This window comes from Sus scrofa, chromosome 2, assembly GCF_054392235.1.
Source record: "Sus scrofa isolate SSC_HxYL_T2T_F1_AM1 chromosome 2, Sscrofa_HxYL_maternal_Yorkshire_Landrace_v2.0, whole genome shotgun sequence".
In the NCBI taxonomy this organism is placed as follows: domain Eukaryota; kingdom Metazoa; phylum Chordata; class Mammalia; order Artiodactyla; family Suidae; genus Sus; species Sus scrofa.
The window spans coordinates 116,533,815-116,559,662 of NC_139384.1; the positions used below are offsets into that span (position 1 = coordinate 116,533,815).

The window sequence follows — 25,848 nt, forward strand, 5'->3', positions numbered from 1 at the left end:
CTTTATATATATATATATATGTATATCAAGGATTCATGGATGTTCTAAGTACTCTAATGAAATGGAAGCAAGGTCATCTCTATTAAAAAAAAAAAAAAACCAACAACAGCTCACATTTCAATATCAAGAATTACCTTTCTACTTATTCCCTAACAGCTGTTCTTCCTTTTTTGGACTAACACTAACTCAATAAGATATCTGCACCTCCATGTTCACAGCAGCATTAGATATAGAAAACAAATTAAATTATTGGTTGCCAGAGACAGCAGGGAAGAATGTGGGGGGTGCAACAGGGGTACAGGGGGTCAAAAGTTACAAATTTCCAGTTACAAAACAAACAAGTCATGGAATGTAACATACAGCATTGTGACTATAGCTGATAATACCACGCTGTATATTCTAAAGCTGCTAAAAGAGTATATCTTAAAATCCTTATCACACACACAAAAATAATTTGAAAATGTGTGGTGATGGGTGTTAACTAGACTTAGACTTATTGTGATCATTTTACAATATATACAAATATTTAATTATTGTTCTGTAAACCTGAAACTAATGTAATGTTATATGTCAATTCTATCTGAATATAAAAAAAAAAGAATTATACTCCTCCCCCCCTTTTTTTTTTGCTTTATAGGGCTGCGTCCACCACATGTGGAAGTTCCCAGGCTAGGGGTTGAATTGGAACTATAGCTACAGGCCTATGCCACAGCAATGTGGGATCTGAGCCAAGTCTGCAACCTACACCACAGCTCACAGCAACACCAGATTCCTGACTCACTGAGCGAGGCCAGAGATAGAAGCTGCATCCCTGTGGATACTAATTGGATTTGTTTCTGCTGTGCCACAATGGTAACTCCCTGGACTTTCCCTTTTTATACCATCTTCATTCTACAATTTTAAAGTAAGTTCAACAAAACAAATAGGCCATTTTTTTTAAAAAGAGGTTAAGTGTATACAGAGATCTAAGAGGAGTTATTTTGCAAACCATTTAAAATTAAAACATTCTCATATATTTAGTAAGAAATTAATTGCATAATCATGCGAACATTTAATAGCAAACTAAATACTCCTTACTCTATGCAAAGGTTTCTTATTCTGAATTCCATGTGGTGGTCAATTTAATTTAAATTCAACTGATGCACAAAATGACAGATTCTGCCACCTCATAATCATTAAACCCTAAAGAAATATTGAATGACAGTATTTAGGATTACTAGTGTTTTAAAGGGTAAGACTTTTTCAGAGTGGGTGATAATCCCCAAACAAACCCAGAACGTATTGTTTGACAGGATTTTAAAGCCACTTTAAAGAATTACTGGAGGAAAAAAAATTATGCACCAATATTCAAGGTGCTAAAATATGAATTAATTTCTATCTTGGCATTTATTCTAAGTCCCAATGTTCGAAAAACAAGTTATCATTGCACATTATATCAGAGCAAAATTTAGGGGAGGGGTTAAATAAAATTTCAGTAGTAGAGATATTTTGTGGGTTTTCCCTGATTCTTTAGGTTTAATTAAGAACATTAGATAATTATGCTGTCACCTAAAATAAATTCTAAAGTTTCATAAGGTTCCTACGTGTTCTACCTTCTGTACTCTTTTTAATGAGTCTTTATTTCCAAGCATCCATGTCTTCATTCTTGGCATTTGAATTTACAAAAGCCACCAAGGGGGTCTTGTATATACAAAGAGGATATCTTTCTATAATGCTGACATTATATTTTGAATTTTTAATGGAGGTGTGCAGTAACTCAGTTTGAAAATTGCATGAAATCAACACCCCGCAAACTTACTTTTTCATTATCTCAGTGGAAAGCCCAACAATGTCAATGGCTGCCAACATACAGTTACATTTCCCTATTTATCCACTCAAACAGTTCTAGAAAAGGTCAGATTAAATTTATAAAAGTGGTTGGGCTGCTGTAGATATATTACTAGAGGGATTAAATATAGTCTTTGAAATGATTTCACTGCCAGCCAAAAAGAATAATCGGAAATGTTAATTATGACAGAAACAGTGACTGCTGTTAGATAATAAGCTCTAAACAAGTTTTGGAGTCTTAATTTTACTTAGGAAATAAAAAGGAGAATTGTAGGTACACAAATGTTACTTTTTTTTTGATGGAAAATTGTATTTTTCTTTTTAAATTATTTGTTGGGCTTCAGGTCCCCTTCAAAGAGACTGAACTCAAAGCCTCTGGCCCAGACAAGAATTACCAGACCCATATTATCACTGCACCTGTCTCACTGTAATGCCCCTTTTCCCACCTGAGCAATCTGGCCTGCTCCGTCCTACTCCCTACTAGGAAAGGTATGAGGCCCACTCCTCATCCCTCTTCTAAAAGGGCAATATATGCACATACAGGCATCTGCACAACAAGAAATGTCTTCCCCATGATCCATGCCCCATGCAGGTGAGGTATCCTGCCTGAGACCAACCAGAAGACTGAATATACCCCATACAGATGCGGCATACACTTGAGACCAATCAACCTCAGCCCTCACTTAGGCCCATGTCGGGGGTGTGGTGGGGGGACCAGGTCTTCACTCTGGGGATATAAAGGAAAACCCAACTGTAAAGAGGGGCCAGTCCCTACTCACAGGGTAGCCTGCTCTCCCTCTGCGAGTGCACTTTCCCTTTAATAAACTTGCTATAACACATTCAAAGCATCCAAAAGAGCTGTAACACTTTTGCTTCTAAGAACCTGCTTAATCTTTCCAAGGTGTCCACTGCTCCAATTCTTTGCTGCAAACAGACAAAGAACCTAGAAAACAATACAGCCAGAATGTTCAGACAATGTGGCTATAACATGTTTAGACTAAACTTTTTTGACAATTCAGTGTGTTTTTGTTACATTTAAGTATTTAGATTTTTTTTTGACAATTCAGTATTTTTTGTTATATTTAAATGTTAAAATATCTTATAAATTACAAGCTAGTCAATGAGCATGATGAAAAGCAGTCACCTGGTGTTTTCCAACAGGGACACCAGTCTTGCTTCTCCTATTAACATGCATTTTAATGTTGTTCAAGGGAAACACTTTTTGAACCAAAGAGGGTTTATACCTAAAGTAAACCCCTAGATTTTGGACTAGGTGATATCTAAGATCCTAGTGCACTTTCTTCAGTACTAAAAACTAAATAGCCTAGTTACATTTCCATTTTTTTGGTCAAGACTAATTGAAACAGTCCATAAATACTTTCAAATTGAAAGAACATCATTTTTTGAAGCAATGTAGTTCACTGTTTTCAAGTTTTTCAGTTCTGTTTCAGAGGGTACATTTTATACTCAGTGTGGTCTAGGAGATATCAAAACTGAATGTAGTTTTTTTTTGAAACAATTGACCTTAACAGATGAAGAAGATAAAGGGCCATCACCAGACCTTTACTGAACTTAAATAAAGGCTATTTTCTAAACAATGAGCAAGGAGATTTATTTAAATACATTGAGTACAGGCCTAATTGATAAATTCATTTAATTTTTTTTTCTATTAGAATATAGTTGATTTACAGTGTTGTGTCAATTTCTGCTGTATAGCAAAGTGATCCATCACACATATGTGTGTGTGTGTGTGTGTGTGTGTGTGTGTGTGTGTATACACACATTCTTTTTCTGATACTATCTTCCATCATGTTCTACTCAAAGAGACTGGACACAGTTCCCTGGGCTGTATAGTAGGACTTCATTGCTCGTCCATTCTAAATGTAATAGTTTGCATCTACTAACAATAAACTCCCTGTCCATTTTTGATCTTTAATTAACACATCTAAGATAAACTCCCCTTCCTTGCACTTAAAAAAAAACCCTAATTATATTTCTCATCAGACCATCCATTCATTTTTCTCCCTGCCATGGGTTTACTTCCCTGGAAAATTGATAGACTCAGCTTTCTGTGTCCATTTTGTTGTTTGTTTTGTTTTGAGCTTCAGTAGTCTTTTTACGCTTTAACAATGCCATCTGTTTCATTTAGATTTCCTTGAGGAGTCTCACTCACAAGTGCTGTGCCATTTGCCCACAAAAATCAACAAATCTTGCTTTCATGAGGACTTCTGTGCTCAGGCTGGTGTCCTGGTGTCCTGATACTGCATTTTAACTCTCTTAGCATTTTTTTTCCCTCTAAATTTTGTTTCGATTAGCTGTCTCTTTTAGATTTTGGAGAAGAGAAGCTGTTGCTGTCCTTTTCCGGGTTTATTTAATCCTGATTTTCATCTGTAAAAGAAAAACTTTGTGTCTATTCTATGTAAAACATGGTCCTGCCAAGCTTTAAAGTTGAGTCCTCATGCCTTAATGGAAACCTTTTTAATTCGACAATAACAGCCTTTTCAGTCGCTTATAAATTTTATCATTATGTATATATTCTAGGAATATCTAGTCAACAGAGTAAGATACAACACAAAATGGGCTTGAATTAATACATCAGGTTATAAAGTCTCTCAAATTCTTCAGAAATGCCAAGGTTAATTGGTTTAGAGAGACTTTTGAATACTTAACTCATTTTTAGAATAATGTTTGATTTTTCTAGGGGAAAGTGCTATTTACACAGCAATTCTAAATAACAGGTTTATCCTTGTTTGCTTATAAAATATAAGGAGTGAAGATTTTCCATGTTTTTAAATAGTGTTAACAGTGCTTTATAAATATAGAAATAGAAAAATTTTATAATTTCAAGTAAAGTGAATCTGTAGGAGGCAGCAAATAGACATGAATAGGGCAGATAAAAACAAGGGACCGAAGGAGACAAATAAGAATTGTGGGATGGTAACCACACATGGTGTACTCTAATGACTGCATCAGACCACATCCTGCATCTTGGCCCTCAGGTCCACAAGCTCCCTCAAAACCAAGAAGGGGAAGCCCCTCATATTGAGCATTTGCCCATCAGAGCTTAGGTGCCCACCTCCCCCACAACTGCATTCTCATTATACAATCATTGTAACAAACTTAGGTTTGCAATTCCACTGATTTCTTCGTATCTGTTTCTATGTCAGTCCTGTACTATTTTAATTATAATAGCTTTGTAAGATAGCTTGAAATCAGGTAACATGATGCCTCTAGCCTTGTTCTTTCTTACCAAGATTGCTTTGTCTATTCAGGAGTCATTTGTGGTTCCATATAAATTTTAGGGTTGTTTATTCCATTTCTGTGAAAAACGCCACTATTTTTATTAGGATTGAAATGAATCAATAGATTATTTTGGATAGTATGGGCATTTTAACAATATTAATTCTTTGAATTCAGGGGCATTTATAACTACTGATGCTTTAGGCTAAGGCCTCAAATAATTTACAAATCAAGGAATAGTATAATCTTATGTAAATCCATGTTTTTAATGGATAATATCAAATGACTTGCCTTTTGATATTATTCACCAGTTCCTTCTCCATCAAGGTTATAGTTGCAACTTTTTATTGATTTTTCCAGTTCATTTAGTGTATTCTTTGGGTCCAGAATTTGTTTGGCTTTATTTACGGTTTTTATATCTTTGTTCATAGTCTTATTTTGTTCATGTATCACTTTCTTGATTTTGTTTAGTTATCCATCTGTGTTCTCTTGCAACTCACTGAGACTCTTTATTTTGCATTTCTCAGACAATTCATAGATATCCATTTCCTTAGATCCCTGGAGATGATTTTGCTCCTTAGGTTTTGTCATATTCCCCTCATTTTTTCTATTCCGTGCTCTGCATTTATGTCTGTTCATTTGAAGAGACAGCCATCTGTCTTGGACTTTATGGCTTCTTTTCAAGAGAGAAAGACCTTACCTTCAGTATTCACCTTGGCTAGAAATTTGGGGAGCCTCTCAAAACTTTTCGGTGGGTGCACACATTATACTCTCTGGAGGAGTCTCAAGGCTGTGAGCATTTTCCCAATCTTACAGAGCCCTGGTAGCCACATTTTCCCTAGAGCAGTGCACTGAACATTCAGAACACCAGAGGAACACTTCACTTCTCTCCCTTCCTTCAAGAGAAGTCTTAGGGCTACAGCTGTGCCAGCTACCGTAAGCCCCCATCACTTTTCCTGTTCTTAGCTGCCCACAGACATTCAAATGTATTGGAGTCCTCAATGTTCCCTGTAGAGGCAAGACAAAAACAGGTACTTCAGGCCAAGGTGATGTCCCTCAGTACTGAGCTGTGCTGGATTGCAGGGAGAGTTTGATGCTCGAAAATGAAAGTGCTCTTCTTACCCATTTTGATGTAGCTGTTCTTGTTTTTATACCTGTTAGGGGCACTGCAACTTCTTAACCAGATTCTGGTCAAGTCATAAAGCTTTTCTGATTTCTGTTTCGTCTTTTATTTTTCTCTCTTTTTTTAAAGTTTTATTCAAGTATAGCTGGTTTATAATGTTGTAGTAACTACTGCTGTACAACAGTGATTCAGTTATACATGCACACAACATACATTCCTTTCAGATTATTTTCCCATATAGATTATCACTCTTTAAATTGGTGTTTGTGCAGGGGATTGGGTGCTAAGACTTACTGTTATACCATCTTAGTGATATCTCTAAGTAATAGAATACTTAAATCATAAAGATTTAATGTTATGCCCCTAGGTTCAGAATGAGTTAATGGATACCTGTTCACACCAACTTAATTTTCTGGCAATAGTATAAGCTTGTTACTCAAACAACAAACAGTTAAAAGGAAACAAATATGAATATGACACAACAATTTCTATTTAATATATGAACAGAAATGCTAGCAAATAAAACACTTTTAAATGCATGGTTAAACTCACAACAAAGGAACACATTTTCCTAGTAACTAAAAATTTAAAGCACAAAGGAAGCCAATATGTAAGCAATAAATGCCATGGCTCCTCCTGGATAGTACAGGCTACAGTAATCACTTAGATACTGAGCACATGGAATTTGGTTAGTGGGACCATAAAGCCCTCCTTGAAGCCACAGATATTCACAAATTCAGCCCTTAGTTAAAAGTTAAAGGTTATAAAGTGTGCCTTCCAAAAAGAGAGAATAAAAGAAGTAAAAATAACTGATTTGGCTTAGAGTTGGTGTAAAAAATATCCTTAGGAATGTATACCATTGGCCATTCTTATATGGGTTTGTAGGTTGATTCTATATTAACAGTATGAGATGGAGAATTCCACACTAAGAAATCAAGAATTACAATGTACTCAGAATGGTGGCATTTGTGCACCTATCTGAGGCAAATGCTCTCATTTCAGGCCTCATGCAATCCTCACAGATTAAATAAATTGGACCTTCAAAAAAAGGAAATAATCCTACAAAGTGAATCACAGATACAAGGAGGACTAATAAGGTAAGCATGTAGGTAAAGTATACTGTCCACATTTAAGTGCATATAGAGTAATATAAATACAAGCATAGATTTTTTTGTTTTATTTATTTTTTTATATAATGATTTTTATTTTTTCCATTATAGCTGGTTTAGTGTCTGTCAATTTTCTACTGTACAGCATGATGACCCAGTTACAATCCACGTATACATTCTTTTTTCTCACATTATCATGCTCCATCATAAGTGACCAGACATAGTTCCCAGTTGGTATACAGCAGGATCTAGATTTACAGAATTACAAGAGGGAATTGAAAGAAAAATCCACCATTTCAGAAGTAGTTCTCAAAACTCTCAATAAGAAAAAGACAAAGCTGACAAGTTTCTAGATTCTTAAAAATTTATGTGACGGGAAAAGGAAGAGAGACCTATATTCCAAATCTCAAGGAATTTTACAAATATCTACACTATGTTAAAATAGGATAAAATGTATTAGAAATACAGAAAATTTTTCAAATCTATTTTTAGATGAGAAAATTAGTCATTCTTTGTCTATATTGAGAAGTCTCATAATTTCTCAGCTAATCTCTGTGAACAGGAACTCAAATCACTTTTATAGCAAAGTACTAAATGAATATACAAGAAATAGACTCTCTTTCATTGTAATTAATAAGTAGGGTAGATACAAGTGAAAATGTACTCAAATCAAGTCATTCTCTTTTAATCTCATGTACCTTTTCATAAAAATTTTCACTTACTTTTGGGCAAAAATTTTTATTTTTATATCGATTTTTTTCCATATAGATATATTCCCCTTAGAAGACAAAATCTCTGAGGAAGAAATGTATTCTCTGTATTTAAGCTCTGATTAAAGACAGCAATATTTTGCTCAAGAATACAGTTTTGAAGGAGTTTCCTTGTGGCATAGTAGGTTAAGGATCTAGTGTTGTTACCGCAGTGGCTCAGTCACTGCTGTGGTGCAGGTTTGATCCCTGCCTGGCCTGGAAACTTCCATATGCCACAGGCATGGCCAAAAAGAAAAAAGAAAAAAAGAATGAAGTTTTGAGACAAATGTGTGGCTTTTTGCCTTTTAAAAGAACTGGGATATTCTGAAATCACTGGTATGATTTTTATAATGGCTATCATTAAATAATACCTTAACTAATTAAAAACTGAAGAACCAATTATCAGTTTTTAATAAATGTATTGTGTTATTATCACTACAATACTATAAACTATTACTTGTGGTGGTATATGAAATTAATAGAAGTATATTTATGTTTTTTTTCAGGAATAGCTCCAAACCATTAAAATAAAAAGATTTAAATAAGTTTACTGGAAAGGCTAACACACAAGCAATTACATAAACCTTTGTGTTGTTTCAAACTGACTTTGCCTTCAACCCCACAAATTAAACCAAATTTTTTCTTGTAATGTAGAATTATTTGGCTATAGATAAACCTCTGTTTTCTCTCAGAGTTCTCACATCCTTTTTTGTATAAGCAAATTTTTGTCTAGAACAGTTTTAGTTTCACAACAAAATTTAAGCAGAAAGTATGGATAGTTCCTTCATACCACTGGCTACTACACATGCACACTTTCCTGCACAATGAAATCCTACCAGAAGGGCACATTTGTCACAACTGATAAACATACATTGACACATCATTACCACTCATGTCCGTAGTTTACATTAGATTTCACTCTGTGTTGTGCATCTATGGATTTAACAAACATGTAATGACATGTATCCATGACTACAGTGTCACACAGGATAGTTCCACTGCCCTAGATAACCTGTGTACTCTCCCTGTTTTTCTGTCCCTCCTGTGGCAATCACTGATCCATTTACTATTTTCATAGTTTTGCCTTTGCCAGAATGTCAAATAGATGAAATCACACAATATTTTCATTTTGGTTTTTTCTTTTAGTGCTCCGCATTTAGGTTTCCTCCATGTCTTTTCATGGCTTGGTAGCTCATTTCTTTTTAATGCTAAATAATACTGCATTATCTGGATATATTATGGTTCATTTATCTACTCGCCTGTTGAAGGACATTGTTGTTGCTTCTAGTTTTGGCAACTATGAATAAAGATGCTATAAACATCTGTGGGAGGCTTCTTGTGGAGACATAAGTTTTGAACTCATTTGGGTAAATACCAAAAGCACCTTGCTGGATAATATGCTAAGAGTTTTATAACAAATTGCTAAACTGTCTTCCAAAATGGCTATACCATTTTGTATTCCCACTCAGAGCTCCTGTTGCTCCCTATCCTAGCCAACATTTAATGTTGTCACTTTGTCAAGGTGCATAGCATTACTTCATGATTGTTTTAATTTACAATTCCCTAATTGCATATGATTTTGAATCACTCTTCATATGCTTATTCTTCATCTGTATATCTTCTTTGGTGAGACATCTGTTTAGATCCTTTGCTAATTTTTTAATTGATTTTTTCATTTTTTCCTTATTTAGTTTTATGTATTCTTTACATATTTTTCTTAGTAGTCATTTGTCAAATATATCTTTTGCAAATATCTTCTCCCAGCCTGTGGCTTATCTTCTTATTCTCTTGATTTTCATCCAATTTCTACCTGTGCTGAAGTGCAAACTGGAGCCACATGTAAGTCACTGTTATGTAAAACACTTGACTAGATTTATGTTCATTCTAGAGTATTAACTCTACTGTCAAATATGGTTTAATTTTAATTCCATATTTTCTACCTATTAAATGTATGACCTTCAGATTTTACTATTAAAAACTTTTACATTTATCTCATCAAATGATTTTCCAGGAGAATGAAATAGCACATGTTCTGAAAGTTCTGTCATAACGTAATGGAAAAATATGTGGAGATACACTAATGATACAGTATTAAAAATACATGAGGAATTCATTAAACAGTATAATCTCAGCTTCGGCTCACTCATACCTCATGGAGACTGTAACTCTGTTCAGAAACAGTGTAATCATTTAGAATACAAAAGGTGCATATTATTTGCTATTCTAGCACATACTTCACGGCATCATGATGGCTTCTCCTTCATATTCTATTTGTATTGTTCAGCTTCTGATCATGCTACTACTTGCTACTCTAGCTCTGCATGTTTTATACAAAACTCTCCGATACAGAAGGACTGATTATTTTGTTTAACAGACGATATTTACTAGCTTAATTGTCAGACTGCTGACTCACCTGTAGATTGGTGACATTGGGCCAGGTATCCATTCCATGCCCAATTTGCATGAACGAAACCTTGTATTTAGCATTTCTTTTTTTTTAATTGTCATTTCCCCAATACAATTTTTTTTCTACTGTACAGCATGGTGACCCAGTTACACATACATGTACATTTCAATGAGAAAAATACTCTGTTTTCTAAATAACTTCTAATTAAAATTAATTCATATAAATATCTTTTAATATACTTGAAGTATATATGGAATGTATATATAAAATACAATATCTCATTTAGTCCTACTATACCACTTAATCACTGCATTTTAATCATACTGTCTTTTTATCTGAAATCAGCAAACATGACCCTTCCATAGGTTCTTTGGTTTTGTCTTTTTCTTTGCTGAGAACACTTGTAGATATTTTCACAATTGCTCCTATCTAATGATTTGCAACTCAGCTTAAATACGCTTACTAAAGCATGAGACTTTCCTTGGCCAATCATCTAAGGCCACTCCCTAATTACTGTGTTTTATTTCCTCCATGTTATGTATCACTGTCTAAAACTGATTTACTTTTCTGTTTGTCGCCACACTGGAATATGAGCACCATAAAAGTCTAGAGTATGTCTGCTTTGTCACACTAAAGTACTAGCACCACACATTGTCTAGGACAGAGTAGGTGCCTATTTGATTATTTTGAATACATGAATGGTTTATTTATTTAGTACAAAATTCCCTCTCCCAGGTAAAGTACAGCAAACATCTTAGCACTACACAAGTATAAAAACTGGTCCTAACAAATGCTCCCACAAATTTAATATATGAAAATGTCATATTTTTTAAAAATTTCCTGAAATCAGACTTACTTATATTCCATTATTCTACAGAGATTTTATTGGCCATTTTGTTTCCAAAGACTGCTGAGTTCTCTCAAAATCCTGAAACTCTGCTAGTGTTGGAGCAGGAATACCTCTCAAACCATTATGGTGATGTTCCAGCCCAAAACAGCCTAGAGTACATGCTCCAGGCAACAGGTTTTTTTTTTTTTTTTCCTTAAAAATTGCATTCTTTAATGTTCTGAACTCTAGAGAGATGCGTTTTCTTTTGAAGTTCTCGTAGGTTCCCAACATGTTAACAGTTTATAGGCCAAGGAAACCTCAAACTACACAAAATGAAAAAAAGAGGTAGATAGATAGATGGTTAGTTAGATACTAGCATTTTTTTGTACAGAAAGTAGTTGAGACATTTATTTCTTTATTTTTCTTGACACTATTGGTTGCAACATACCTAGATTTCTGTATTGTGTATATATATATATACGAAAGACTGAAAAAAGTAAAAAGAAGAGCAGGGGAAGTACAAAAAGAAATATAATAAATTAAAATTTCATATTTTTACTTAGAGAGTTTTAAGATTATTTTGAACATTCAATTGCAAAAACATAAATATCATTTTATTCATTCTAGTCTCTCTGCTAGCCAGCAGAAATAAAATTTGATATCACTTTACCTGACTCTGTCATTTCCAAGGTAGACTATAATTTATGAAAAGGAAAAGATTCCTGAAAATGTGTTTGCACACATCCAAGAGTATTAGGGTGGCATTTGGATATCTGTATTAACAGGTTTTTGCAGGCATCAAGGAAAAATACATGGAAAAATTACAGCAAAAATGCTCCCTAAAACTCTAAAGAGAAGTGAATAGGAACAAAAATGTGTAAACAGATTTGTTATAACTTAATTTTTACTCACTAAAAAGCCATAATTCAAAAATGATAAGAGAAAAAAAAAGCCTGTACAGGAGGATATCTGTTGAAACACTGTTGACATGAATTTCAGGTGCTGGTAGAAGCAAAAGAAGAATTTTTAATATTATGCCCTTGGAATTACATTTAAAATAAAATTGACTTTTTGCTATACTTAAATCCATTTTTATTATATCTCTAATATTATCATTTTAGAGTTATAGAAAGGAAATGTAATGGGAATCAGAAAGGGACTTGTTTATATATGTGTATATTTGAATCCTTTACTGGTTTATATATAACTTGAAGTAAATTGGAAAAGCATTTTAGAACAATATCAATCAGGAATGCAAATAATAAAATCCATTCTAGGTAGATTATTAAAATGTGTTGGGTTGCTCACAGATCCTTTTGGAGGGCTAGAGGGTAGAAACAATGCCCAGACACTCTATTTAACATCAATGACACCTGCATCTGGGTGCCAGCATTTCTGCTACAAAAGTCCCAAAAGAATAAAGTCTTCATTATCACACTGACTGATTCCAAATCCAAATCTTTGGTTGCATCTGACTAATGAAATCAAGGTCATGAACTGCACCTTAGATATAGAGGAGTCTACAATTGTAGGATTTCTGGCTTTTGTTATCCAAAAATAAGACAAAATCTGGGGAATTATCTTAATTCTCAAAATGTTATGAAGCCTCAAATTGTCAGAACATGCCAAAGTTCCTATGAAAAAAACTGCTTCTTAAAAGGGATAATTTTGAATTAGATATTATGACTTGACTTTAAAAACATAGATCTCTGAACTGCAATCAGATTTTTTGGCCAAATGGAATTATTTTCTTTATAAGGCTTAGAGCATGGTTGTTGCAAAAGACTAATTATAATTTTTTCTTCTTAAGTCATAATGCTATTTTAACTCTAACATCCCCAAAACCTTTGACTTCAAACCCACTGAGATGGCTAGAATAAAGATAAGTGTTGGCAAGGTATGGAGAAATGAATACCTCATATATTGTGATAGGAAAGTAAAATGGTTTCAATCACTTTGAAAGATGCTCTGGCAGATTCTTGAACAATTAAAAATAGAGTTATCATTTAATCCAAACAATTCTACTCATAGGTATATATTCAAGAGGAATGAAATATATGTTTACACAACACTTATATAGGAATGTATAGCAGCATCATTCACAATAGCCACATGGTGGAAATGTCTACCAAATGATGCATGGATAAACAAAGTATGGTACTATATTCAAACAATGGAATATTGTTGATAAAAAAGAATGAAGTACTTATACATACTCTAACATGGAAGATCCCTGAAACATTATGCTAAGTGAAAGAAGTCCTTTACAAAAGAGAACATATTTAAGATACCATTTATATGGGATCTAAAGGATAGGCAAATTTATATGGATAAAAAGTAGATTAGTGGTTGCTTAGAGTTGAGAGGGGATAGAAGAGTAGGGATATGGCAGCTAAAGTGTTCAAGGTTTTACTTTGTCATGATGCAAACGTTCTAAAATTGACTTAGGTGATGGTTTCACAACTCTGTGTAGAGACTAAAAACCACTGAATCCATATATTATAAATGGATGAATTATGTGCTGTGTAAACTATATCACAAAAAATTGTTTTATAAAAAAGCATTGTGAGGGTGGCATTAAGAGGATGGTAGCTGAGCTTCACATATGATGCTGTAAACTGTCACAGAAGTGACATCACAGAAATGACTTGGTGCAGAAACTTCATTGCTATGCTATTGCCAATGCTCACATATCTGGTGAAGAAACAGCAAAGACAAACAAGCAAAATGAGCCTTTATTTTTACACTGATGTTCATTACTTCATTTGTTCATCAATATATGCTTATGGAGAATGACATGTTCTAGGCCCTGTACTGGACACTTGGAAAGAAAAATCATAAATAATCTCTACTCTTAAGAAGTTAATCATTTAGTAATGCATTTGATAAATCAAATAGTATAATAAAAGTATCATAGTTGTGTGTCTTGTTTTTTTTTTTTATTTTTGTTTTTGTTTTTTTGTCTTTTTTGCCATTTCTTGGGCCACTCTAGTGGCATATGGAGGTTCCCAGGCTAGAGGTCTAATCGGAGCTGTAGCCGCTGGCCTATGCCACAGCCACAGCAATGCAGGATCCGAGCCGTGTCTGCAACCTACACCACAGCTCACGGCAATGCTTGATCCTTAACCCACTGAGCAAGGCCAGGGTTCAAACCTGCAACCTCATGGTTCCTAGTTGGATTTTTTAACCACTGTGCCACGATGGGAACTCCTTGTGTGTCTTGTTTTTAAAGCATAGTGACTAAAGCACCTGCAACATGAGTTTACAGCTATATAGCACATGTGACCTCTGAATTTAACAGGTAGATAAAGAAAGAAAAGACAACTTGAGGGTAGTAAGAAAAAGAGGGAAAAAAGCATATTAGTTAATATGGATTTCATAATTTTATGCAGAGTGAGTAGAGATGGAGGACAGAGGTACATAAATTAACCAAAAATAGATTAATGCCAGATTTTTTTTAAAAAAGTGGTAAGACAAGGAAGTGATCTCTTTTGTGGACTGGGAAGCTATGGACATCTTATAGAAATGATATAATATGATTTTGTTGGAAGCTAAGACTGATATCTTTGGTACTAATAGAGAGTGTTTAATTTCTAGACAGTTAAATGTATATATGCCAAAAATACCAAAACAGAGTACATACAGTATGATCCCATTAATATAAATTCTAGAAACGCCAGTCAGAGAAACAGAAAGATGGTGACTGCCTGCAGACTTGGTTCAGAGTGGAGGAAAGGGCAGTAAGAAAAATTCCGAAGGGGTAAAACTTTAAAAATTATGAATATGTTAATATCTTGATTATAGTGATGATTTCACAGGTATATTCAAACATTAAAACTTACCAAAATGTATGGTTTAAATATATGCAGTTTGTTGTCTATCATCTCTTCTCCATGGACCAGTTAAAAAACAAATCACAAGGCAAAAAACCCCAAAAAGATGAAAAGGGAAAGAAGGAATATATAACATACAAATAATGAAGAAACAGAATGTTAAAAACCATAAACCAAAACAAGGAGCAGATCCTTTCCTTTTACTAGTGGAGTATAATAAGAATGTTTTAAAAATAGGCAAAGGCATTCTCTCATGGCTCAGCAGGTTAAGGATCTGGTGTTGTCACTGCAGTGGGTTGGGTGGCTGCTATGGCGTGGGTTTGATCCCTGGCCCGGGAACGACCACTTACCACTGGCATCGCCAAAAATAAATAAATAAATACAGGCACAGGCAGTGAATAAATATTTTTTCAAAGAAAACTTACAGATATCTAACAGGTCTATGGAAAGGTGCTCAGCATCAATAATCATCATGGAAATGCAAATCAAAACAACAAGGTGGTATGACCTCACACCTGTTAGAATGGCTATCAACCAAAAGACAAGAAAAAAAGTTTTGGCACAGATACGGAAAAAGGGAACCATTGTATACTGTTGGTGGGAATGTAAACTGGTGCAGCTACTACAGGAAAGAGTAAGGAGGTTCCTCAAGAAGTTGAAAATAGACCTACCATATGATCCAGTATAGCACTTCTGTGTAGCTATCCAAAGTAAAGGAAAACAGGGTACTGAAGAGGTACCTGTGTTCACTGTAGCATTATTCACAGAAGTCAGGAGATGAAAGCAACCTAAGTGTTCATTAACAGATAAATGGATAAATAAGATGTGCTATTTATATATATTATATGTTATGTATATTACATATATATGTATATTATATGTATAATAGAATAGAATATTACTCAGCCATGAGAAAGAAGGTAATCCTGCTATTTACCAAAACACAGATGGATCTTGAAGGCATTAAGCTAAGTGAAATAAGCCAGACAGGGAAAAACAAATATGCATGGTACTACTTCTATGCAGAATCTCAAAAAAGGTCAAACCTATAGAAGCAGAGTAGAAGAGTGGCTGCCAGGAGCTGGAGGGAATGAACAGAGAGAGGTTGGTGAAAGAGCACAAACTTTCAAACTCTAAGATGAATAAAGTCTAAGGAGATAGTCTAACTTGGTGACTATACTTATTAACACTGTCGTAAAAAAAAAATAGTCTGTAGAGAATAGATGTGTATATATATGTATGCAGAAAACATGTATATAAGTAGGGAATATGTATGTGTAAGTATGCAAGGGAGAGAGACCTTAACCAACAGACAATTATTATGATTATTATTATGAGGATGGTTAAAATTATTTACTTTATTTTTTATCTTTTTTGTGAGTTTTTAGGGCCATACCCGCAGCATATGGAGGTTCCCAGGCTAGGGGATGAATCAGAGTTGTTGCCGCTGGTCTACGCCACAGCCACAGCAATGCAAGACCCAAGCCGCGTCTGCGACCTACACCACAGCTCACAGCAATGCCAGATCCTTACCCACTGAGCAAGGCCAGGGATTGAACCCGCAACCTCATGGTTCGTAGACGGATTCGTTTCCGCTGTGCCACGACGGGAACTCCCAATGACTTATTTTATTAATTTGTTTAATACACCAACTAAAATGTACATGAGATTGATTATTTTATTATGTTTAACCATTATATCTATAATGATACCTGGCACATAGTAAATACTTAAAACATACATGTTAAATGAACAAAGAAATGAGTAAAGTAAACAGGATGACTTCAAGTAATATTAACAAAATGATAAAGAAAAATCATCATTACACATTTGAAAAATATATTATGACCTTCAAGAAACTGGCTAAACTCAGGTAACAATCAAAATACTGGTGTGAACAACTTTTCAGTTTTAAACCCTGAAGACAGGGAGTGGTTGAACTTTAAGAAATTATATACAAGATGACAGTCACAGAAATAAGTTTTGTGAAAGAAACAAATTTGTAGATTTACAAATGCACACAGACTAACAAGAAAAATTGATGCTGAAAAGTCAGTATTAAGCTTTATGATAGATGGAATTATTATTCAGTAAATCATTCCCTTCCCTGCAATCTCAATTAAAGAGCCACTTCCCGCTCTCCCAAAGTTTGTTTCTGCCAAGTAACTCCTTTGACTGAAGGCATATGGGAAGAGATGCAGTGGACCTGTTCAAAAACTAGGCTCTGAGTGCTTTGAGCGATTCTGCGTGTCCTTTATAAGCCTGTAATCACTGCCTTTAGAAACTCACTGTCCCATTAGCTGGATACCAAAATGAGATGTACAGAACAGATCCTCTCCAGCTGACCTGACCGGCAATCAACAGCCTGAAGCAGAGTTTCCACAGCCAAAATTCAGATATGCGAACAATGCTTATTATTGCATGTCACTGTCTCATGTGGGTGGTTAGAAGCTACTGCCATGGAAAGATCTGACTCATACTAAAAATTGCCTCTTTGCTAATAAATTAAAGGATAAAATCAATTCATGAGAAAACAGGTATTAAAAAAAGCAAATGCCTTATTTTAAAGCAAAGACAATGGTGTCTTCCACATAACCAACACAAATATATGACAATGAAACAAGAAAATTAGAATTTTTTTCAGAGATCTTTTGACCCAAATATTATAATCAGCCAAACTGTTATAAACTATTAAACCAATAGTGATGAAATGAAGATGAAACTATTCCAAAAAAAGGTGAGAAATTCTTGAAGAAAGGCCTTGACTGTATTTCAACCAACAATAAAATAAACACAAATAAGATAATCAGCAATGGAGAAGCTGTGCTAAACAAAACAAATAGATAACTGATAATGATCACATAACTTAGAGCCAAACCCCTAAGCATTACAGAAAGAAACCAACTGTTAAATATCATAAATCTGAAAAATAAAATGGATAAAATTGATAGGAGGTGGAAAGACAGAGCAAAGAGAAATTGATAGCTATAAGATGTGTACTTAAAATCACATTTTCCCTAATTTTTTTTATGCTTAGTTTTAGCTTTAGATTCTGACTCAAGATGTCATCTATTTTAGTGAATGTTCTATGTGCACTAGAAAAAATGTATTTTCTACTGTTGGGTGAGGTACTCTATAAATGTCAACTAGATCCAAGTGGTTTATGGTATTTCGGTTCTTCTATGTTGTTTTTCTGGTAATTCTGTCATTTACTGAAGAAGAGTGTTGAAGCCTCAAAATTTACACAGTGGATTTATCTGTTCTTTCTATTAAGTCCGTATTTGCTAAATTGGTGCAGCACGTATGTCAAACAGCACGGACACATAGTTGAACAAAAAAACTAAAAATAGAACTACCATGAGATCCAGCAATTCCACTTCTGGGTATATATATGGAAAAAATGAAAACACCAATTTAGGAAGACACATGCACCTCAATTTTCACAGGATCACTATTTATAATAGTGCAAGATACAAAAGCAAACCAAGTGCCCATCAACATATGAATAGCTAAAGAAGACATGGTATGTATATACAATAGAATATTATTCAGCCGTAAGAGCAAATGAAATTCTACCATTTGCAGCAATGTGGACCTAGTGAATATTATGCTTAGTGAAACAAGTCAGAGAAAAGCAATACTGTATGATATCACTTACACATGGAATCCAAAAAGGAATACAAATGAATGCATATGCAAAACAGAAACAAATTCACAGATATTGAAAACAAACTAGTGGTTACAAAAGGGAAGAGGAAACATGGGGAGGGGGAAATTAGGGGTACCAGATGAAGAGATACAAACTACTAGGTATAAAATATTTAAGTAACAAGGATAAGTTGTATAGCATGGGGAATTATAGGCATTATCTTGTAATATTTTTTAATGGAATGCAATCTGTAACAGCACTGAATCGCTACACTGTACACCTGAAGTTATTATAATGTTGTAAATCAGCTGTATTTCAATAAAAAGTCCACATTTGCTTCATGTATTTTGAAGTACTTTTGTTAGGCACAAACATATTTTAGAGTACATCTTTTTAGTGAACTGATTTTTTTATGATGTAATATCCCTCTTATTCTTCATAGCTTTTGTTTGTTTGTTTTACCTATAGTCTACTTTGTCATTTGATACAATCTTCTGCCTAAAGAACTTTGTATAGCAATTTTAGAAAGCAAAAACAAAGATAGGGTTTTTTTTTTTTTTTCCGTGCAATGGATTCTCTTAATTTTCTTTAATCAGAGAAGATATTTATTTCACCATATCTTTTAAAGGATATTTTCATTGCATACAGGCTTCTGGTTAGTGATTCATTTCAGGTCTTTAATCATGTTGTGCTACTTCTCTCCTATGTGGTCTCTTAAGAGAAATACACCATCATTTGAATTGTTAGCTTGTAAGTAGTTGGCCATTTTTCTCCAGCTGCTTTCAATACTTCGTCTTTAATTTTTGGCAGGTCTTTAATTGTTGGAGGAGGTTATCAAGAGGAGAAGACCATCCAGTCAGAGACTCCTCACCCCATCCCTGTCTTTGAAATGTCCCTTCTGCCCACCTTTTCCACAGTAGAAGCCAGTTTCAAGAATACAATCTAGGGAGACCAATGCATTGTTGAGAACATCTGGACTGTGTATGTGCTTTGTACCCCTTTAAAGCCTCTGTATAAACTGGCCAGCAGGTATGAATGTCTATCTTGTGGACACCCAAGATAAGCCTCCTTGTTAAGTTCTCTTGCTTATAAAACCTACTATTTTCCACTCTGGAGAGACCTGCTTCCCTCTTTGGTCTGTCCTTTCCTCCGTGAACAAGAGCCAGCTTCACACTGCTTGGGAAGCTCCTGTTGCAAACCAACATGCATATACTGTCTGTGGTTCAGCGACCTTCTTGAATCTATATATTTAAGTATTTTGCCAAATTTGGGATTTTCTGGCTCTTCTTTAATCTCCAATTTTTTATATCTTTTTTTTTTGTATGAAACCTTTCTCCATTTCTATGAGGGATAATCTCTCAAAGGAGCTCTTTTGGTCAGATTGGACAGTTTCTATTTGGAATTTAAAACTATACTACTTCCATTTTATTTAGAAATAATGTTTGCATTCTTTCTATCATTAATTACTTTGCTGAGAATTTCTATCTTTCCATTATTTTTGTATGTCCTTATTTGTTGGGATGTTTTTACAAAGCACTGCTTTAAAGTTTTCCTGAAATAAATGTTACATCTGTTGTCTCAAATTTGATGTCCATTGGTGTTTTTTTCCCCCCACAAGAGTTGATATTTTTCTGATTCTCTTTATGCTAAGAAATTTTATTCTGTTCTTCATTTTTATTATGAGACTATCTTATTTAAATCCTACAGAGCATGTTGTTAGTATTTTTGCTGTTCTGACAGAAAACCAATCTAAGCTGGTTAAGACAGTAAGGTCTGTGGGTCATGGCCTCAACATAAGCGTTGTTTTAAAATCTCTGAAGGGCTATTCAGAACTGTCTCATTTGTGCCCCACCCACTGTCTGGTCTGGGATGTTGGCAGCGGTCTATCTCACAGTTCAGTGTCCCATGTCCCTGCGTCCTGTTTAGATCAGATACACATGTGCACATCTTAGCAGTGAGCTCAATACAACAACAGCTAGAGGGTTGCTTTCCAAAGTTTGTCTCTCTCCATAATCTCCTTAACACTTCGTGGTACCGTGGTGCTTGTTTTTTATATTGTTTGGCACAAGTCTCGCCTTTATTTACCTGCACTTGCCATGAACTTTCCACATTGTACTCTGATTCCAGAGACAAGAAGACAGAGAGAGGAAAATAAAAACCACAGAGATCTGTCTTAACTTCTTGGAACCATGGTCGTCCCATCAGAGGAAATTTCCCTATTTTAGGCTTTTAGATACTGCAGCCACCTATTTTCGCTGCTACACCATACTTTTGCTTGGTGCTAAGATCTAGGAGAACAGAGAAGTAAACACTCAAGGAGTCTTCCTACTCTCTCTGAATATTAGGAGACCCTTTTTTTCTCAAACCAGCACCAGAAGGTTTATCCTTGAGTGCACAAGGGCAGAGTCCACACCCACTTCAGGTTTAAGCTGCGCTAAGCCCAAGTCAGTGTGAATACCAGCATAGGAAAGTGAGAACGTACCACGGTTTTGATGCTCTTTTGAATTCTGGTATTATTCCTCAATATACTTGCTACTATTTGCTTTTCAGAGCTCCCTAGCTGTTCCATGCCTTCTGTTCAGCTTTTAAAGCTGAATTCAGTGGGTGATGGAGTGGAACATGTTTATTTCACATTACATGGAAGCATAACTTTTCACTTCACTTATAATTTAATGATTCTTTTTTTTTATTCCATCAAAAAGTACAATTATTAGTCCTAAAAGAAAGAAGTCACTGAATTTGGAACTCTAAATAGCACATTAAAAAAATCCTTTTAAACCTTGATCTACTGAATCTTTATTCATTTTTTTAGTCCTTTTTTTTTTTTTTTTATTTTCACGGTAGGCACACAGAAAATTAGCCATACTTCAAGTTTTTCAACTAATCAGTCCTACAATTAAGGTAAATCTCTATATTCCCTGGAAATTGTTTTCTCTTCAGCGGTTAAATGAATGAACTGGGGCAAAATATACTAATATATTACTTCCAACCAAAATCATTTCATTTAAAACTCAATTTAAATAAATCTAAAATCCTCATATGTTCATCTTTATAACTGCTCTATGGTGTGTTAAACTTGGATTCTTTATTTTTTTCCCTGATAAAAATTATATCCAATTCCATATTAAAATTATCTTATCCACTTAAGTGTTGGAGCCAAATGCCTCTGGTTCATGAAAGCATTTTGGGCACAACTCTTCCTAACTCCACATTCACTGATGACATGTTAGTTGTTTGGATTCCATTGGAGTAGGAATATTTGCCCAACAAAAACTGTCAAATATTGCAAATTGGATCTCTTTTTTCTTTCCTCCCCTCTCCTGCCTGAGCTGGATATTAAACAGCTCATACTGCTCAATAATAGAAATTTGTACTTCACAGAGAAATCATTTTTCAGAATATTTCATAAAGGGCAAAGGTTAACAAAAGGTAGATTAGGATATAGATCTATCACATATTAAATATATCAGTTCTTCTGGCAATATAATTTACTGTCATAGGATTTGGCTGTGATTTCTGAAAACTTGCCCAGCATTTTCAGGCACCCTGTCAAATTCTGATTGCAAATAAATGGACATTGTACAAATAAGTTGTTTCTTACATAGCCAAAACTTGGCTATTTTTTCAGAGACTCTCATGATCATTCTAGTAATAAAGCTGATATATATGGCCTATAGAGCCAGAACCTATAGTTTATATGCTGTACCCAACTATAAATCTAACTGACCTGGAAGAAATTATTGAAGCAGCTGTGGTAGATCTGTTTCCAAGTAACATTTAAACAGAAAAGCATGCAGACATAGTTTACATGAATCACCTTCAGAGAAAGTGATCTTTCCCTTATAAGAGCTCCTACATAAACTCAGAGTTACCCAGACATGTCTCCCCTGAACGTGGTGAGAGTTTAATTAGAGGAAGAATAGAGAGCAATGCATATTCATCTAGTATTGAGAAGCAGGAAGTGATCAATGGCTCTCATCCAAGACACATTTGCTTGGTGATTTCATCATAGCACAACAACTCAAGTTTTGGTCCTTATGTTGAAGAGTCAGAAATAAAATTTCAATGAACCTTCTACAACAGAAATAGAATTAGTTTATAAAAACAGAATACTACCTGTACTTTGCAATAGGACATGAACCAGGCTATTCAAAAAGGCAGACTTGCATGGAACGCCAAATGATAATCAGAAAGTTATTGATTTAAATCAAAAGAATGTACAATGACATCAGTTCTAAGAGAGTCTCATTTATTTATCTCTATAATAGGATTTATCTAATCACTGCAGCTGTAGTTATTGATATCACTGGCTGAGAGAACCAGTGTTGGCTCCACAACTGGGATGAGCTTAAGTGTGGGAATATGCCATTCTACATCTATTGGCTAAGGCTGCTACAGTGACTCATCTGATCTGATAACTATCTGATATTCAGATGGAAAAAGCACTCATTTTCTTTAAAAAGGTGATATTTTTATATTTATCCAGATTACAATGAAAGCATTTCCATATACACCCTCATGTCTAAATTCTTGGGGAGAAATAATGAGGCTATTTAAGAGTTTTCTTGATTTTTCCTGTATTAATGATATCAAAATAATTTTGCAATCAGGACACTGCTATAGATGTCTATGACTCATGTGCAGAAACCGCTGCAATATACTGTTTACATTTCTTTCCCTCACCCCTATGTCCAAAAGCAGTCAGATGCCATTAACAAGTAGAAATACAACAAAATGTAAGATTCAACAAGATAAAACTGTCTTCCTAGGTAATGTGGCAGTTGAGGCTGTATGGACTCCTTTTTGCTTCTAAACATAAAAAGAAACCTAAATTCAGAAGAAAATACTAAGTTCCAGAAATCAGCTCCACCAAGCAAACCGTACTCACTAGTTGAGAAAAAGAGAAAGAAATCTTGTTGTGTGGCTGAAATGGAAATGAAGGGGAAAAAGTTCTTTGGAAGCAGAGGATTAGGTTTTGCTATATACAAAGATAATGTGATTACTTAACCACTAAATATGCTTGTTGACAACAGAAAGAAATTATATCTAAAAACCCATATTTTATGCCTTTTTAGACCACAGGTGGCTAGCTTGGACAGAAATGGTTTAAATTTTTATAAAACTTTACTGAAAAAAAAAAAAAAAACCCTAAGAAACAGCTGACAAACACTTGTAAAAGATACTTGTTTACTCTAGTCTCATTAATACACTTTCTGATTTCCATATACACAATGAGCAATAACTCAATTGCTTTGCTATAACTACTGTGAACATCCCAAATGAAGGCGAAGGAATTATTGCTCTGATTTCAACTTCATCTGGGACAATTTTACATTTCAGGTCCTCTGCTTGAAATATTGTATCTTCTAATATCAAATTTGTGACCAAAGCCTATATCAAACTAGCTTAACCAACAACATATTGCTTCAGACAGCTGAGAACTGGGAAGTGTTGACTGCAGCAAGCTTCAGCCAAGGGACCTGTGGACTTAACCTCTGGCCTTTGTTTCTCATTTCATAACTCCCACGGTCTTTGCTTGGATAGATTCTTCAAGGACAACCTCACCACTTGCTGAGTAATCTATCAATTTACCTCTCAACAATTCCTAAGTCCCTTTCAGGAATATATTTTTCCTGATAGCTCAGGCATAACAACTATAGGAAGATTTTGGATTTCTCAGCTTGGGCTACACATTAACTTCTGAAACTATCAAATAGCCAGATTTTGGATGTTCTTTTGTTGCTCTGAATTGTGTCAAATGCCTATTCTCTATTCTGGGTATGAATTTTTTTCCTATAAACTGTATGGTATGTAGTTCTCTCATGCAAAGAGGTAAAAGCAGATAAATCATCTGATATTCACTACTGTGTCCTTTGCAAAGTTATTTTCTATTTGTGTCATTAGATGCACTTTACATCCTGCTTTCCACAAGAAGCAGACCAGTATGGACTAAATCAATGACCATGCTTTCCTCTATTGTTGTATTCAGGCAACAAGATCCCTAGACCTGGATCTGAGGGAGAATGAGAATGATGTTGATTATCCTATAAATTCCTCAGAGGGTCATTTCAGGCTAACTGCATCAGTCACCTCAAGGTCACAGTATCTCTCAAGGTACACTTTTCTCTCAATTTCTTGTGACCCCTTCAATTCCTTTAATCTTATATTTGTTTCTTCTTAAAAACCTTATGGACAGAGTTTATTTATTTTACTGGTTTTTATGTTACTTATTTCATTAATTTGTCTTTACTCTTTCTCTTTCTCCTTTATAGCTGGGTAGTTGAAATTCCATACACACAAACACACACACACACAAAATACACAAACATCTATGTATATATACATATGTGTGTGTGTATATATGTAAATATATGTATATATCATTTATATTATCTTTCAATACATCTGGATAATTCTTATCTCAAAATTACTAGTACCACCAATACACTTTGGATAATGGTTGCTCTTAAAAACAGCAACTGTTATTCTTCAAAGGCTCAACTTTTTCTAATAACAGCTATGTTGTTTTATTTACACAGATAAGTATGAAATACCTTTGCAAGCAAGTGTCAAAATTAAAGCTTTTAAAAATACAGTCCATTGGCCTCAAATAGAATCCCCTATAATATGTGGCTACAACTTGCAGACAATTATTAATATGTAAAAATAGAAATTCTTCTTTCACATATTTTCCCAAGTCATTATTTCTCTTACATTCCCTGCTTGGAATTCTTCCCTTCCTCTTAAGCTAACTCAAGTATACCCATTTCATAAATTAAACTTTTGTTAGTTTAGAAACTTTGCTACCAACTAGTCCATATTAGCTTCTTCTTTTAAAATGCTTATTATCAATAGCACTAATCAATCATGTGTCAAATCTTGTGAAATTTTGTTATACTTCAAGGCTCCTTCTTAGTACAATTCACTTAATATATGCTTCATGATGTAATATAGCTTTTAAGGGGTTACTGTTGTTTTGATTTTTAGGGTTTTTATCCCCAGTGCTGTCTTAAAGAGTTTTAAAGCCCTGGCTAGAAGCTGGCCACCCTTCCTATGTGAAGAGCTGATTAAAGCCACAACCT

At 34.5% G+C, this 25,848-nt stretch overlaps 1 protein-coding gene and 1 long non-coding RNA gene across 10 annotated transcripts in view; one reads left to right on the forward strand and one right to left on the reverse strand.

Moving 5' to 3' along the window:
- LOC106509511 (uncharacterized) overlaps positions 1-20,349 on the forward strand; it is a 54,854-nt gene extending 34,505 nt beyond the window's left edge. The window contains exons 4-5 of one of the 2 annotated variants that reach the window (XR_014838427.1): positions 638-7,287; positions 19,577-20,349. This is a non-coding gene — a long non-coding RNA (uncharacterized LOC106509511). The remainder of the gene's footprint in view (positions 1-637; positions 7,288-19,576) is intronic. The other variant, XR_002341833.2, reaches the window with a different exon arrangement.
- Positions 1-25,848, reverse strand: part of LOC110259429 (uncharacterized) — a 904,175-nt gene that overhangs the window by 181,558 nt on the left and 696,769 nt on the right. The window lies entirely within an intron of this gene.